General features: G+C 35.4%; 1 protein-coding gene across 3 annotated transcripts in view; it reads left to right on the forward strand.

The window, feature by feature from the left end:
- The first annotated feature begins 3,100 nt into the window (after positions 1–3,100).
- Positions 3,101–15,259, forward strand: part of trim2a (tripartite motif containing 2a) — a 33,998-nt gene continuing 21,839 nt past the window's right edge. Inside the window, exons 1-2 of one of the 3 annotated variants that reach the window (XM_084105670.1) lie at positions 3,153–3,233; positions 13,737–13,806. The gene's annotated coding sequence lies outside the window, so the exon portion shown is untranslated. Of the gene's footprint in view, positions 3,234–13,610; positions 13,807–15,259 lie in introns of those variants that run through there. The other 2 variants (XM_084105668.1, XM_084105669.1) reach the window with 2 other exon arrangements.

The following is a 15,259-nucleotide window of genomic DNA, read 5'->3' on the forward strand; positions in this document are numbered from 1 at the left end:
AACAAAGGGCTTAAATCCCAGAGGGCACCTTGACGTCAATTTGACATCAACAAATAGTCAAAATGTTGACCACCATGTATGACGTGCATGAATATGTATATTTTCATTATATTTTGTAATTATTTCCTTGTGGTTGTAAAGAGGCCCAACAAAGGTATCAATCTGACGTTTTTTATGGTCCCTACATCTCAGGTCAATATCATTGACATTAAATCGATGTTGATTTGATGTCAGGAAATAAGATGTCAAATTGATGTGAAATTTATGTCAAAACAATGTCTGAAAAAGTATATTTATTACTCATTGTAAATCAATGCGACTCATTTTCAACATCTAAAACACCTAGCCTGAATGATCTTGAAAGTTGTAGGCCTAGGTCTATGTATTTTGCATGTGTGTTTTTATTTATTTAAATCCTAGCATGTTTACATTTAGTTCACGTTTAAAATGACAGCAGACACTATAATTGCATATACTATAAAATAACTGATATTGAAGCTTGATATTGAATGATATCAAAATAGCATTAAAATGACATCAACATCATGACATCCTGACGTCAAATAGATGCCCAGCAGGCACAGGATATAGACGACAACATCGGTCAGACGTTGGATTTTGGTTGAAAAGGAAAGTCGGGTTGACATCTAAATCCAATGTTTGTTTGACGTCAAGCTCCAACGTTGGGCAGTCGTTGAATTTTGGTTGGAATAAACCAAACAAAAAGGTGAAATGCATGGCCGTACACTTATTACCAGCTTCGCTTAAAACTAACCAGATTTACTTTATTTAATTTCCGTTTTAATGAAATCATATTTTGTATTTTAAAGTCACCATGATGGTGGTTAGCGTTTGCTTTAGTTGTGCTCTTGACCCTTGACTGTTTGATTTAAAATGTTCTCTGGCTGCTATAATTGTGTGTTTATAAAGCACAATTGTTGTAGCTAAAAAAGCCATGAAAAAATGATATCAGGTGGTGTCGGCTGTTTGTTGATGATGACCATATCATCATGTAATTGCTTGAATCCTTGATCTTATTCAGTGTCTAATGCTTTGTTTATATAGGACTTGTGGTTTTAATATTGTTTTATTCATAATAGAAGTCATTTGATTCTACTGCATATCTAGCAGTGTTGTTTATCAAATAATATACTTGGTTTTTAAAAACTATTTAGTGCACAAAAACCTTTCATCTATGGCATTACTTAGACACACACAGACATCAAGAAACAGCATATGAATCTCAACAATGGTGACAATCAAACAAAATATCCAGATAATCAGATCAACTCTGAGCATAAAACAAGCTACAGAAAAATCCAGCTGCATAATTTATTAATGCCACAATGCATGCTGGGAGATATGGGTGAGTTTTGATTGGTACCCAGCATGCACTGCAGCATGAAGCATTTCATTGATTGTCACCACTGTTGAGAGTCATACACTGATTCTTTATGGCTAAGTAATAATGTAAAGGAAAAGTTTAATGCACTAAATGTTTTTAAAATCCTTTATATTATTTGATAAACAACATTGCTCTCATGCTGTAAAATTAAATGGCTTCTATTATAAAACAACATTAAAAACACAAATCCTATATAATCAAATCATTAGACACTGAATAAGATCAAGGATTCAGGCAATTACATGATGACGACTTTGTCAACATCATCAACAAACAGCCGACACCACCTGATCTCATTTGCTTTTTTGACACAACAAATGTGCTTTATAAACACACAATTATAGCAGCCAGAGAAAATTTTATATTAAAAAAGTCAAGGGTCAAGAGTCCAACTAAAGCAAACGCTAACCACCATCATGGTGACTTTAAAATACAACTATTGATTTCATTAAAACGGAAATTAAATAAAGTAAATCTGGTTAGTAATAAGTGAAGCTGGTAATGCTGTTTGTGGAGTTGTTTAATCCTCCTCTGCTGAGATCTTCACAGATTTAATGTGCTGCCATGCATGTCACATTTTTTTGCGGTGCTTATTCCAACCAAAATTCAACATCTTTCTGACGTTGGGGCTTGACGCCAAACAAACGTTGGGTTTAGACGTCAACCTGACTTTCATTTTCAACCAAAATATGACGTCTGACTGACGTTGGATTAGTTCAACGTCTTCCTGATGTCACATTGAAACACACGTACTGTGTTTGCTGGGTGTAGAATTGACATCAAATGCTAACAAAGCTTGACATTCTAATGACTGCAACATCATGACATCTTGACGTCAAATAAATGTTGAATTGACATCAAATGCCAACAAAGCATGACATCAAAATAACATCAAAATGACATCAGCAGAGGTCAAAATCTTGACATCAAATTGACATTGACACTTTGACGTCAATATGACTTTCATTTTGACCTATTTCGTGATGTCATTTTGACATCATTTGACATTTTGTTTGATGTCATATTGATGTTAAATTGACATCAAATGCCCACTGGGATACACAGGGACTAATGAGTTAATTAACAAGTCAACAGGTGAACGGGATAACTAATCAGACACACTGGGAAACTGGGTCATAGGAAAACAGGGAATAAACACAATGAAACACAGGGACACTGACATCTGACAAAATTATTTGATGGACTTTATTTTAGGCATAGTGTATAGCCTAGGCTACTGTACAGATTGGTGCATGCGTGAAAACAAGTGAATAGCAAGTTAATTTTAATGTGTGTAGCATTTGAAGAAAACTAAATATACAATTTATTTTAATAAAAAAATAATAATAATCATTTGTATAGGCCTATATCGTTTTTACAAATGAGAACGACCCCAAAAGGAGGGTTAGGATTCAGGATATTTTGTCAGATTTAGCTCACTTCTGGGTACAAATTTGCATCCGCAGATTCCGCACACACATACACAACCTGAACTGTTTAAATCCTCTCATCCCTGTTGCGTGTTCAGTGAGAGTTTAACCCCTAAAAAAAACACTTCACATTCCCCGCCCTCATTTAAAATAGACCTTTACGATTGGCCATAAATCGCGGCTAGTGACGGTAACTCCGCCCTGACATTCATCAAAGCCGCTCTGATTGGTCACTATCAACAGCTCCTCCCTTTGGCTTTTGACAGTAGCTGACGGTACAGTGAGTTTGTTATTCGTGACTCACGTTTCATTTTGAGAAAGATGAGTGGACAGACAATCTGACGGTTTTGTTTTCTGGAATTAATCGGCTTGAGCAGGAGTGCAGACATGGAGAACGTGTAAGTATTTTTAGACATAGAGAGAAAAGAAGGCTCCCAGAGAGATGCACTTTCCCAACGTTGTGTTGCTTGCTTTATTCTGCTATCTGCGATGCCAGCAACATGTGCATTTTTAAACAATATTGTGATAAATTATGTGGCATGCAACATGCTTCTATAACTTTTTATATGGCATAGCAGACAACCTGTTTTATTTTTTTCAATGAATAAGCATTTCTTCATAAAAGACATAACTAGAAAACATTCGTATGTCGGTTCTTAGGTTGTAAGTTTGTGATGATATGCACTACATTAATATTTAGCCTTAAGATACAGTTCTGGTATTTTAAATAATGAACTTTATAAAATATGTTGTTATTATTTAAGCCATGTATTCGACTGAAGCTCAAGCAAGCAGTGTGTTCATGCTTCAGGTCACCTGACTTGAATTCACCTGTAGCCGACATGTTTAGAAATCTCACAGTTGGCCTACCATTTATCACTATTTACATTTAATCAGTAAGCAGACGCTTTTATTGAGGTTTATTCACATGTGATTAATTGTATCATCACGATTCACCACCATATTTCAGATTCAGAATGCCTAAATATTATTATACAGGTCATTTTCTTTTTGTGGTAATTCATTGTAACGTGACAGCCCTGCTCCCTTCCTGCATGTCTGGAAAGAGTTTATCTACACTTGCAGACTGTGCACTGACGCCTATTCAAGGAAAATATGCCACTCTGATATGAGAAGACGTGTGTGTGTGTGTGTGTGTGTGTGAGAGTTCTGTAATGTTAATCTTTTCGACAGTTAGACAGACCTTGGTGGTGCTCTCTGCTCTCCTATTGTAAATCACTCAGTGATTGCAATTTTAATGATCACTGTAATGTATATAATCAGTTAAGGTTGCTGCCACATACACATACACACACAGTTGTAATAGCAGTTTTCTGTAACACTGCACTACTTCCAAGCCAGCAGTTTGTCTGAATCAACACATAATTTCAGACAAACATTGTGTATTATTGTTTGTCTTAACCAAAATTAGACTGTGATAGGAAATGCAGATTATAAACAAGATCATTTTGTCTTCTTGGGCTGTAGTGTAAATCACACACACTGAAGCAGAGAGGCGTCCTCAGGAAGCTGATTGGCCCAGTGTCCTGGTTTGCATACAGGAAGGCATTGGCTCATGATATTTTTAGTGGTACTAAAGACAGAATGTTGTCTTTAATTTTAACACTGAAAGGAAAAATTAACCCTCCAAAAATGTTATCATAATGTGTGCACCCTGCTGTTCGCAACCTGTGTGATTATTATTTATTTTTATCCTTTTATTTTTTTATTTTTTGGTTGAACATAAAAGGAGGAATTAGAAAAAAATGTCCTCACTGTTTATTCCCTTACAACTAAAGTGGTTATTGATTTATACTACTTTGTCCAAAAAATGACCATAAAATTAGACAAGTTTTGTGTAGAAGAGATTGATGTTTAAGTTATTGTTAATCTGCTACAAGATATCACACATGCAAAACCGAATGATGTTCCTGCACAGTTTCCTGCACATCTCTTCCTCTTTTATTAATCATCATGTTGTCTAAGTGTGCTGCACTCACAGCTGTATGCAAATAAAGTTCTACTCACCATTCTATCATGATTTAAAGGGATAGTTCACTTTAAAATGAAAATTCTGTCATCATATACTCACCCTCATGTTGTTTCAAACCTGTATGAATTTCCTTCTTCTGCTGAACACAAAGGAAGATATTTTGAAGAATGTCAGTAACCAGACAGTTTCTGGGTCCCATTGACTTCCATAGTATATTTTTTTCCTACTATGGAAGTCAATGGGACCCAAACACTGCCTGGTTACTGATATTCTTCTAGATATCTTCCTTTGTGTTCAGCAGAAGAAAGAAATTCATACAGGTTTGAAACAACATGAGGGTGAGTATATGATGACAGAATTTTCATTTTAAAGTGAACTATCCCTTTAAATTGACACTTTAGCAGTTTTTAAGTATGGTTCATAGTTTCAGTATAATTATTTTTAGTATGTAGAGTATACAAATTGGTCAATTTGGACAAAAATGTACTAGACTTACCAATCTGTTTTAACGGAAATTTAAAGGAATTGTTCTCCCAAAAATGAAAATTATCCCATAATTTACTCGCCATCAATCCATCTTAGGTGTATATGACATTCTTCTTTTAGCCAAACACAGTCGGAGTTATATTAAAACATATCCTTGCTCTTCCAGGTTTTATAATGGTAGTGAGTAGTGCCTGAGATTTTGAAGCCCAAAAAAGCACATCCATTCATCATAAAAGTAATCCATTCGACTGCAGGGGGTTAATAAAAGCCTTCTGAAGTGAAGCGATGTGGTTTTGTACGAAAAATATTTATAACTATAATCACTGGCTTCCAGTAAAGGCTAAATGAGTTCAGGCAGAAGAGTGACCTCTGACCCGACGTATGACGTAGGATGTAGAATGTAGCATAAGTTTAGGTGAGAGTTAGACGCCTCTATAAACAAATAGGGCTGGGCAACAAACAGTATATCGAAATCCTCTGACAAATTCTCGTTTTAGACTTCTAATTCGTGACTGGTGTTTTGTTTTGCTCTGTCCTCTGCGCTTCCGCGTTCATCAATACGTCATGCGTAGGGTCAGAGGTCACTCTTCCGCCGGAACTAGACTCGCGTCCTCCGTTACTGGAAGCCAGTGATTATAATTTATAAAGTTATAAATATGGATATTTTTCTTACAAAAAGCATCGCTTCCTATCAGAAGGCCTTCATTAATACCCTGGAGCCGTATGGAATACTTTTATGATGGATGGATGTGCTTTTTTGGGCTTCAGAATCTTTGGCGCTACTCACTCCCATTATAAAGCTTGGAAGAGCAAGGATATTTTTTAAATAACTCCGATTGTGTTTGGCCGAAAGAAGAAAGTCATAAACACCTAGGATGTCTTGAAGGTGAGTAAATTATGAGATAATTTTCATTTTTGGGTGGACTAACACTTTAAGGCTTTAGGTCAGGTTGTTGCTGAGGACAAATTGGTCAAATTATGTTTATTAGTTAAAACAGAGTATTTGCACAAGTATTTTGACTGTTCACAAATTTGGCTAAACCATATAACAAAGTTTTAAAGTAGGATTCTCAATTCAAGTTATTAAAATTGTCATCAATTGAATTGTTTATTGTATTGGTAACTCAAAGCTCTTATAAATCAAGAAGACATACAGTATGGTAAAACATGACAGATATAACAGTGCAAATGACCAGATCTGCCCTCATTCTGAAATCATAGACTCAAAGGTTGTTGATATGATTCAGTTTCCATGGTTATTCTATTGAATGATGCGTCAACACTGTAGGGTCATTTCATTATCTTTTAGGCTCGTAAGAAATAGGAATTTAGCTAACCTGATTAAATAAACACAGTTGCCAGTTATGGTAGGATGAATGAGCAGAATGTACTGTTTTACTATTGCTTTGTGGTTTCTCCTGTGCTCATTGTTGGATGTCACACATGCCCTGGTTGTGTGTGTGTGTGTTTGTCTGGGTTAAAGCCCTGATGAGATGATTAGTGCTGCTGATGAAACTGTTGGGGGAGGGCCGTCGACCCTGTGTGACATGGATGGTGATGGGCTGTGAATGTATGGCAAAGGTCAAACTGTCTATGTGTGCACCTAAGGTGTAGCCTACTTTTACTTGTTTGACTTGTTTGTGTATGTGTATATTTCTTTATTTATATTTCCATTGCATTAATTTGCAAATATTCCTGCAGTGTGATTTTGGATTTTTATAAGTACAAATATTCCATGTAGCCTTTCAATTAATGAGGTCATAAAAGCTGCTGACTTATTAGTTATAAATGAATATATCTACTAGTGATGCACCAAAATGAATTTTTACTGAAACACCAAAGCCAAAAAGAAAGTTATTTAATAATCAATTGATTAATCAAATTGTTTAATAATTAACACTCAAAAAAGAAAAAACGGAGTTGTACAAACAGTGCACATACAGCAGATTTATGTTTCTACTCCAATTTGTTGTTGTAAATATTTAAACAGTGGCTGTAATAAAAAAACATGTTTTCATGACATACAAACATACATTAAATAATGAAGACATCACTTACAGGTTAAGTAAAAATATAATGAATAATGCAGTGCATATAGCCTATTTAGCCAAATGCTCTTCTCTAGAGTTTCGGCCCTCCAAAACCATTGGGCTAAAACTAAAATTGCTGTTTCAGCAGAAAATTTTCATTTGCCGAAAATTGTGGTGCATCATTAATATCTATGATCAATGCTTTGGGGGAATGCAGCCCTGTTCAGTTAGATGGGTTATTATTAGTGAGCATGCAGCGGTAATGTTTAAATTGTGTGGTTCATACTCAAATGCTACTTAAGAAGGCTTGAAGTGCTTTACTTTTGGAGTTTTATTTTTCTGTCCATTGTAGTGAATCATTCAATAATAAATGGTGAAGCAAGAAACTAAGCACCTCAGTTTCTCCTGCACTTGAAAACATAATTGTTTGAGATTTTTTTTCAGTTTTTGACATACAAAGGCACAACGTCAGTCACTTGTCAGTTATATTTCATTCTAATTATGTTGATTTTGCTGTCAGAAAATGCTCTTGTGCCTAGTTACAGAAACCTGTCATTAAACTCCCTCCCCCTGTACTGTGGTAGTGTGATTTTATAGAGGGTACATTAAAGGGGTGGTATGCCCTTTTCACAAAGAAGTCTTTGATGTCCCCAGAGTATGTATGTGAAGTTTTAGCTCAAAATACCCCCCAGATATTTTTATATAGCATGTTAAAGTTACATTTTTGAGGGTGAGCAAAAACGCACCGTTTTGTGTCTGTTCCTTTAAATGCTAATGAGCTGCTGCTCCCAGCACAGAGGGCGGAGCCACAACAGCTTGCACTCACACAGACATGCACTGAAAATTTCAAAAACTTTTAGCCTTTTATGTTCAAACCAGAGTCAGACAATGATGGAGAGACTCAAGAAGAAATGACAACATGTAGAAGCAACAGGACATTTCTGATTGGTTGATGAATTTATGTAGCTTATGTGTAGTTATCTTCTAGTCATTGATTAGCATATTCTGTCTTGATAATCTATAAATCATGTTCCGGGGGCGAGGTTTATGTAAATTTTAGGGTTAGTGATGTCACTAACCAGGGAGGAATGTAGTGTAGTCCCTACCAGCCGTTTGTTGTAGTCCTTAAAAAGCGATTTCTTTAAAAGCAAATTTCTCCCTTTGCTTTGAACTTTGAGCATTGTAACTTTGCAGATGTTGTTTATGCCCAAACAGCAACATTACACACTAACTAAAGTTAGAAAAGTGAAATCATAATCAACCACCCCTTTAAAAATCGAATTTACATTTTACATTAGGACTGTGCAATTTATCGAAATTGTATAAAATCATGATGCGAGTATGTGCGATTTCTAAACCGTAGAAAGCAAGATTTTTCCGCCAGCCCCCTTAGTGTGGAATCTGAATACCCTTACGAAAAAGAAGTATACTTCAAGTTCATTTTATGTAATGTTAAGTAATGTTCAAGTATATTTTTAAGTATACTTTATGTAGTAAGTATACTAATATCAATGTGTACTTGTATTAAACTTGTAAGTGTACTATTTCAATACTGCTTGGGAATAAATTGGCCCACTTTTAGTATATAAAAGTATAAGTTTAAGTGTACTATACTATAAGTGTAAGAGTAGTAAACTACTTAGTTTAGTTTAGTAAACTATTTTAATACTAGTATTTTTTTTAGTTCATGAAAGTACACACTGAAGTGTACTCTCAGTAAACTACTAGTTTACTAGTTTATACTGCAAGTATACTTGTAAGCTTTCTTTAAGTGAACATAACATTATACTTATAGTTTACTATTTATATATTATTTTTGCACTTGCAGTATACTATGTTAAAATGTAGATATTTTTTATACTTGAAAAATACCTTTAACTGTACTTTAATTTTAAAAACATTTTATTAGCTTCATGCACCCTTTTTTATCAACACTTGAATGTCAGTAAGTTTCATAAAGATTCTTTACTAGAAGATGTGTCATAGCGCCCCCTACCGTATAACAGTGAAAACATGGATAGCTGGAAAATTCAGTCAATGGTGGGGAGAAGTAAAAGTAGAGTAAATTCCTATACACTAGTCCTATAGTGGACTAGCTTACACAAAAATCCAGATACACAGAATTAGAAACATATCTGTTTTATATCAATATTCTAATCAATATTTTCAAATAATGTAAGTTTCATAAGACTGTATATGAAAAACTATGTAAAAAAGTATATTTAATAATATAGGCTACTCGATCAAAAGAGTTAACACAACTATACAAGCCAAGTATACTTTGAATACTTAATTATACTTTTAAGTATATCTCGATCAAAAGATTGAGTTCAAGTACATGCCAAATATACTTTATACTTTCTCTCAGTATAAGTCAAGTAGCCTACACTTAAGTGTAATTTTAAGTATATTTCTGAGAAGTAAATGAAGTATATAAAATGTAGACTGAAAGTATACTTATTTTTTAGTTTAAAAGAAGTATACTAATAGAACACTTGAATAAACTTCTTTTTCGTAAGGGTATGCAGTGTCTAAATCTAGCGTGAGAACATAGGCTACCGAGCGGTAATACCGTTACAACACAGAGGAAAACACAGAAACGGGGAAGGTGAATTCAGGGCAGGATGAGAAAAATCAATATTTGTGGTTTTGGAATATTTTGGATACAGGAGAGATGGTGTGTTATATAGCCAGGTAATTTGCAACTATCGCTGCAGGTCTAGAGACGCGTTTTTAAAAGTTCTTCTTTTACCTTGAGCGCTGCCGCTGCGTAGAAATGCTGTGTCATGCGGGAGTTGTTGCAAAAGACATGAGCGCAATGGTTAAAGACGTCCATCTAGTGCATGATTATAGAAAAACAATGGCACGCATTCTGAACCAGATGAACAAAAATTGATAAAGGCATTGGCGAGTTCAAAAAGGCATAAGAAATAACCGACGCCGTCACATAATCTATCATTTATGCAAAGATATGGTGCCCGCAAATATCATCAATAAGACAAGTATGTGTGTAAGGAAATATTGTTTCAAAACTGATTAAAATCGAAATCGCAATATTGCTAAAATAAAATCGTGATAGCTTTTTTGTCCATATCACACAGCCCTATTTTACATCCTGTTTAATGAAAAAAGTGGGTTTTCACTTTGTCATATGATGTACTGTAAGTGAATCAAAGACAGTTTGTGAAACATTGATTATTATGTCCTATAATACAGTTGTTTTCACTTTTTGTATGGTTTGTTGGTTTGAATGACCCAACAATCTATGGCTTGAATCGCTCTTTTTTTTAACTCCAGTATGCGCTTTCACATTCTTTCTTTCTTTCTTTCTTTCTTTCTTTCTTTCTTTCTTTCTTTCTTTCTTTCTTTCTTTCTTTCTTTCTTTCTTTCTTTCTTTCTTTCTTTCTTTCTTTCTGTTGGTCGATAGATTGATAGATAGATAGCAAGTACTTGCACTAATGTACACCGCAATGGTGTAGTGTAGTGCATATTGTGCATTCTTACTGTTAACATGTTTCTTTCCATACAGTAAGTTCCATACAGCAACCAGGCATTGATACAACAGTGTTCCTCCCTCTTTCAGAGGCCCCAGGGCCGCCTCTTTGACTTCTCTGATGAGCCTCTACAAAGTCATTGATTGTCCTCTCCCTTGCTGTCTATCCTGCTGTATATTAACAAACTGCAAATGCTCACACAAATACTTTACATACAATAAATGGTCAACTGTAGTGGTTATACTGCAAAAATAATTAATTGGTTTTGAATAGTAGTTTAGATGTTGATACTTTACAAACACAATGTGTGCACCTGCACATGTTGTCCAATAGCCAGTCGAGTTTCAATTCTTTTCACCTAGCAACCTGTCACTCGCATGACAGCGATCCAATCAATTCCCGATGTTAAAAATCAATTTCTGTCCTACATTCTAGAAGCCATTTTACTTTGATATACGTCACAATAAAGAGGGAAAATACAATCGTTTCATGTCAACTTTAAGATCAGTGAATTTAAATGGATGAGATCATATGCAAGTGAAAAGTTCATGCTAATTGCATTTTGAAAGGCTGCTACTTATGCTACTTAAATTGAAAGGTATGTCTAGATGAAATCTTTATTAAAAATAAGCTTAAGCATTTTGGAAATAGCCATGATCATGATTATCTTTTTGGATATCAAATTAGTACTTTGAGTTTGGAAAATGTGCCACTTAATCATGAAAAAAGATTAGATTAGATAAGTGATATAAAAAATGTAAATCTACTGTACATTGAAAATAAACTAGTTTTATAACATAGTATCCTCCAGAGCTGGTCAAGGCAGCAGAATGGTATAATTATACTGGTTGCTTAGGAAGATGAAAAATTAAAATATATTTAGCTTAAATACTTACAGTAAAGTATATTCAACATTAACAATCAAATATCTGATTTCAGATCACTGTAAGTATGGTCGTACTCAAATCACTAGCCTACATTCTGCTGTAAGAAGAGGAATAGGTTTACTTTTCACTAAAACACAGAGCTTTGTTTATGCTTTTGTTGTTTGGACTGATGTGGTCAAGGTCTTGGTATCACCATGGTCACTGGTCAGTACAATTGTGCGAATTCAATGTGGTCAATTGCCAAAGGCGGGTCATAAACAAAAGAGCTGAGCTCAGTATCTGGAAAGCCCTGTGACAGGCTGGACTGTTTAGATCAACATCATCATAGCAGAGCTGAACTGTAAGGCAGTAATGCTTTGCTATAGCTGTATTCTGAAGAAAACTAGGATTTCTCTCTGTAAGAGAGTGAGTAAACCCTACCATGAAATTTCTGTTTAAAGCAATGCATATTATAATGTGAAATATTGTCTTAATAATGATTTGTCATGATTAACTTTGCTTTTGCTTAAACCTAAGATATCAAAAAAGGTGTTGCTGTTAGGGTATATTAAATATGCATTTAATATTATTTTTGAGTGATTGAAAAATTAGAGCCACTTGTAGATTATAAAACTGTATATGAATTTGTCTTTCCTTTTATGCTTTTGTTTTCTTACACTTTACCTGATTGCTTATTTGTGTACAAACTTGGGTTGTTACAATAGCAGAATTTCAATAGTGGACACAAAAAGCAATACAATTTCATTATAACAATTTTGACACCACAGAACTGATTATTAAAATAGTTACACTGGTTATATAATAAGCTAAAAACTGACAGTTAACCCAAAATGGAAAATTCTGTAATCATCTACTCACCCTGGTGTCGTTCCAAACCCATAAGACTTTTATTCATCCTCAAAGATAGGCAGAGATTTCTGTACACTGAAGGTCCATGCAACCAAAACGTTCATGCTTCAGAGAGTTTATAAAGGCATCGTAAAAGTAATAAATATGAATCGAGTACACACACACACACACACACACACACACACACACACACACACACACACACACACACACACACACACACACACACACACACACACATATATATGTGGGGGGGGGGTTGTCTTTTTGTCTACATTTAAGGTATTAAACCATAGATATCCACTTTCATTATATGAAAAAATGGCTTGGACATTCTGCTAAATATCTCTTTTTGTGTTCCATACAAGAAATAAAAATGTATAAAGGTTTGGAATGACTTGAGGGTGATTTTTTTATTTTTTTTTTTACATTCCTTTAATCTGATTTTGATCACATCTCTTAATTATTATTCATTAACAAATTAATATTCATAAAGCTTTCATTCTTGGAACTGTATATGTTTGTTTATTCTAGCTGTGTGTGTGTTTTTCAGTCCCACAGCATCCCTCTTATTCTGACTGCCTTACTGTGAGTCAGCACTAAGGATGCATGCTGACAAAAGCAGCTGTATCTCATTGGCTTGCGCTTTCGCATGTTCTCTCTCTCTCTCTCTCTCTCTCTCTCTCTCTCTCTCTCTCTCTCTCTCTCTCTCTCTCTCTCTCTCTCTCTCTCTCTCTTTCACACACACACACACACACACACACACACACACTTACACTATTGCTTCTGCATCATTGTTCACTCTAATCTCCTAATGCACTGTTGGCTGAGAAACAGACTCGCATTGGCGGCATCTGCACCTTCATCTCCTCTAAATCAGAATTACATCACAATCCCACAATGCTTTGCAAAGAGTACTGCAGTGAGTTAGCATTTAGAGAGAGTGAGTTGATGAGAGGAAAAAGAGAGGGGAGGGGGAGGGGGGTGAATGTTTACATGCTGAATTTATGAATGACGTAGAGAGTGAACGAAAGAAAGGTGTGGCCTGATTAAAGATCCAGAGAGAGTGAGAGACCAGTAATCCTTCTCCTCATATGCTAGTTTGAAATGAGCTGTCATCTGTTTTCTGGCTTAGCTGTGTTCAGATTTCCTCTCTTCTCAGTGCAGACGTGAAACGCAGCATTGCTGGGTATCAACATGTGGGATGGTGCCTTGAGAACAGCTGGTTGATGGTAGGTTTCAGCTGGAGCTCTTTCTGATATGCACTGTTGATGCTCCATTGATTCTCTTGCTGCTGGTAACATTTTGTCACTGGATGATAATACTCAATGACATTATGTTTTTACACAATTATGTTGGCCAGAATGTAGGCTTCTTCTTTCATCTTGATACAGCAGTGCTTCATTATTGCTAATTTGTGTGTGGAGAAAATGATATCTTTATATATATTTATATATATTTAGAATAATCTGTTCTTGATGCATCTTTATGGTTGGCATAAGGACTACAGTAACTGCATTATGGTGTGACTTCTGGTGTGTAGTGTTAGCCAAGAATGATTGTTTATTTATAGTGGTAAATTCTGGTTGTTATTCAGTCTGGTATTAAAATCAGATGTCATCTTTAGCATGCACTCTTTGATGTGACAGAAATTCTGCACAAGGCTTGCTTATATAAATATTATGTAACAGACCCAAGCAGGGATGGTATGCGGAAAATTACAAGGGCTTTATGAGTCTGGGAAATGTATTTGTTTTAGAGTTGCCTGACTATTGTAATATATATATACTCTGGTAAACATAGACACTAATTGTTAAAATAGAAATATAATAAGTTGTGAGTGTGACCTAAACTAGATATGTAGACCAAGCCAACACATATGGCATGAGGTTGCTTTCACTGAATGTTTAATCTTGGCTACAGTGGTTATTTGAGAGTGGTGGGATACATGCATAGTTAAGGGTCTACACAATTGTTGCCTTGAAAGTGAACTCCAGCAAATGATGTTTAGTGTCAACTTAAAGGGATAGTTTACCCAAAAATGAATACTTTGTCATAACTCAAGTTGTTCCAAACCTGTATGAGTTTCTTTCGTTTGAAAGAAGTTTGAGTTTGATATTTTAGAGGATGTTAGTAATGGAACAATTGACTGCACCCATTGACTACCATTGTATTTTTTTCCTTTATGGAAGTCAATGGCTACCGTCAACTGTCTGGTTACCAACAGTCTTTAAAACAATCTTCTTTTGTGTTCAGCAGAAGAAAGAAACTCATAGAGGTTTGGAACAACTTGAGGGCTTAAAGGTGTCACAATGAGAGTCGTAGATCCAAATGCAAGTATGGCAGTTTATTGAGACAGTCAGGACAGCGATAATACTCCGACAGAATGGCGCAACCACAAGGCTGGCAAACTCAATGCAATAATCCAATAGAGAGAGAGATGCTGTTGAAGAGACAGGAATCAAACTCAGCGTGGAAACTCAGACCGGACTGCTGGTTGAAGAAAACTCTAGATCGATATCTGAACTGCGTAGAAGCACAGACGAGGATGCAGGAATGAACTCAGCTTGGAAACTCAGACACAGGAACTGAGAGAGAGAACAAACAAGAGTGACGAACCGACACCAAGCATATCTCACTCCAGCTAGATAGGCAGCTGAATGACTGATTGGAGTGATCAGCTGG

This window comes from Abramis brama (assembly GCF_963993115.1).
Source record: "Abramis brama genome assembly, chromosome: 2".
In the NCBI taxonomy this organism is placed as follows: domain Eukaryota; kingdom Metazoa; phylum Chordata; class Actinopteri; order Cypriniformes; family Leuciscidae; genus Abramis; species Abramis brama.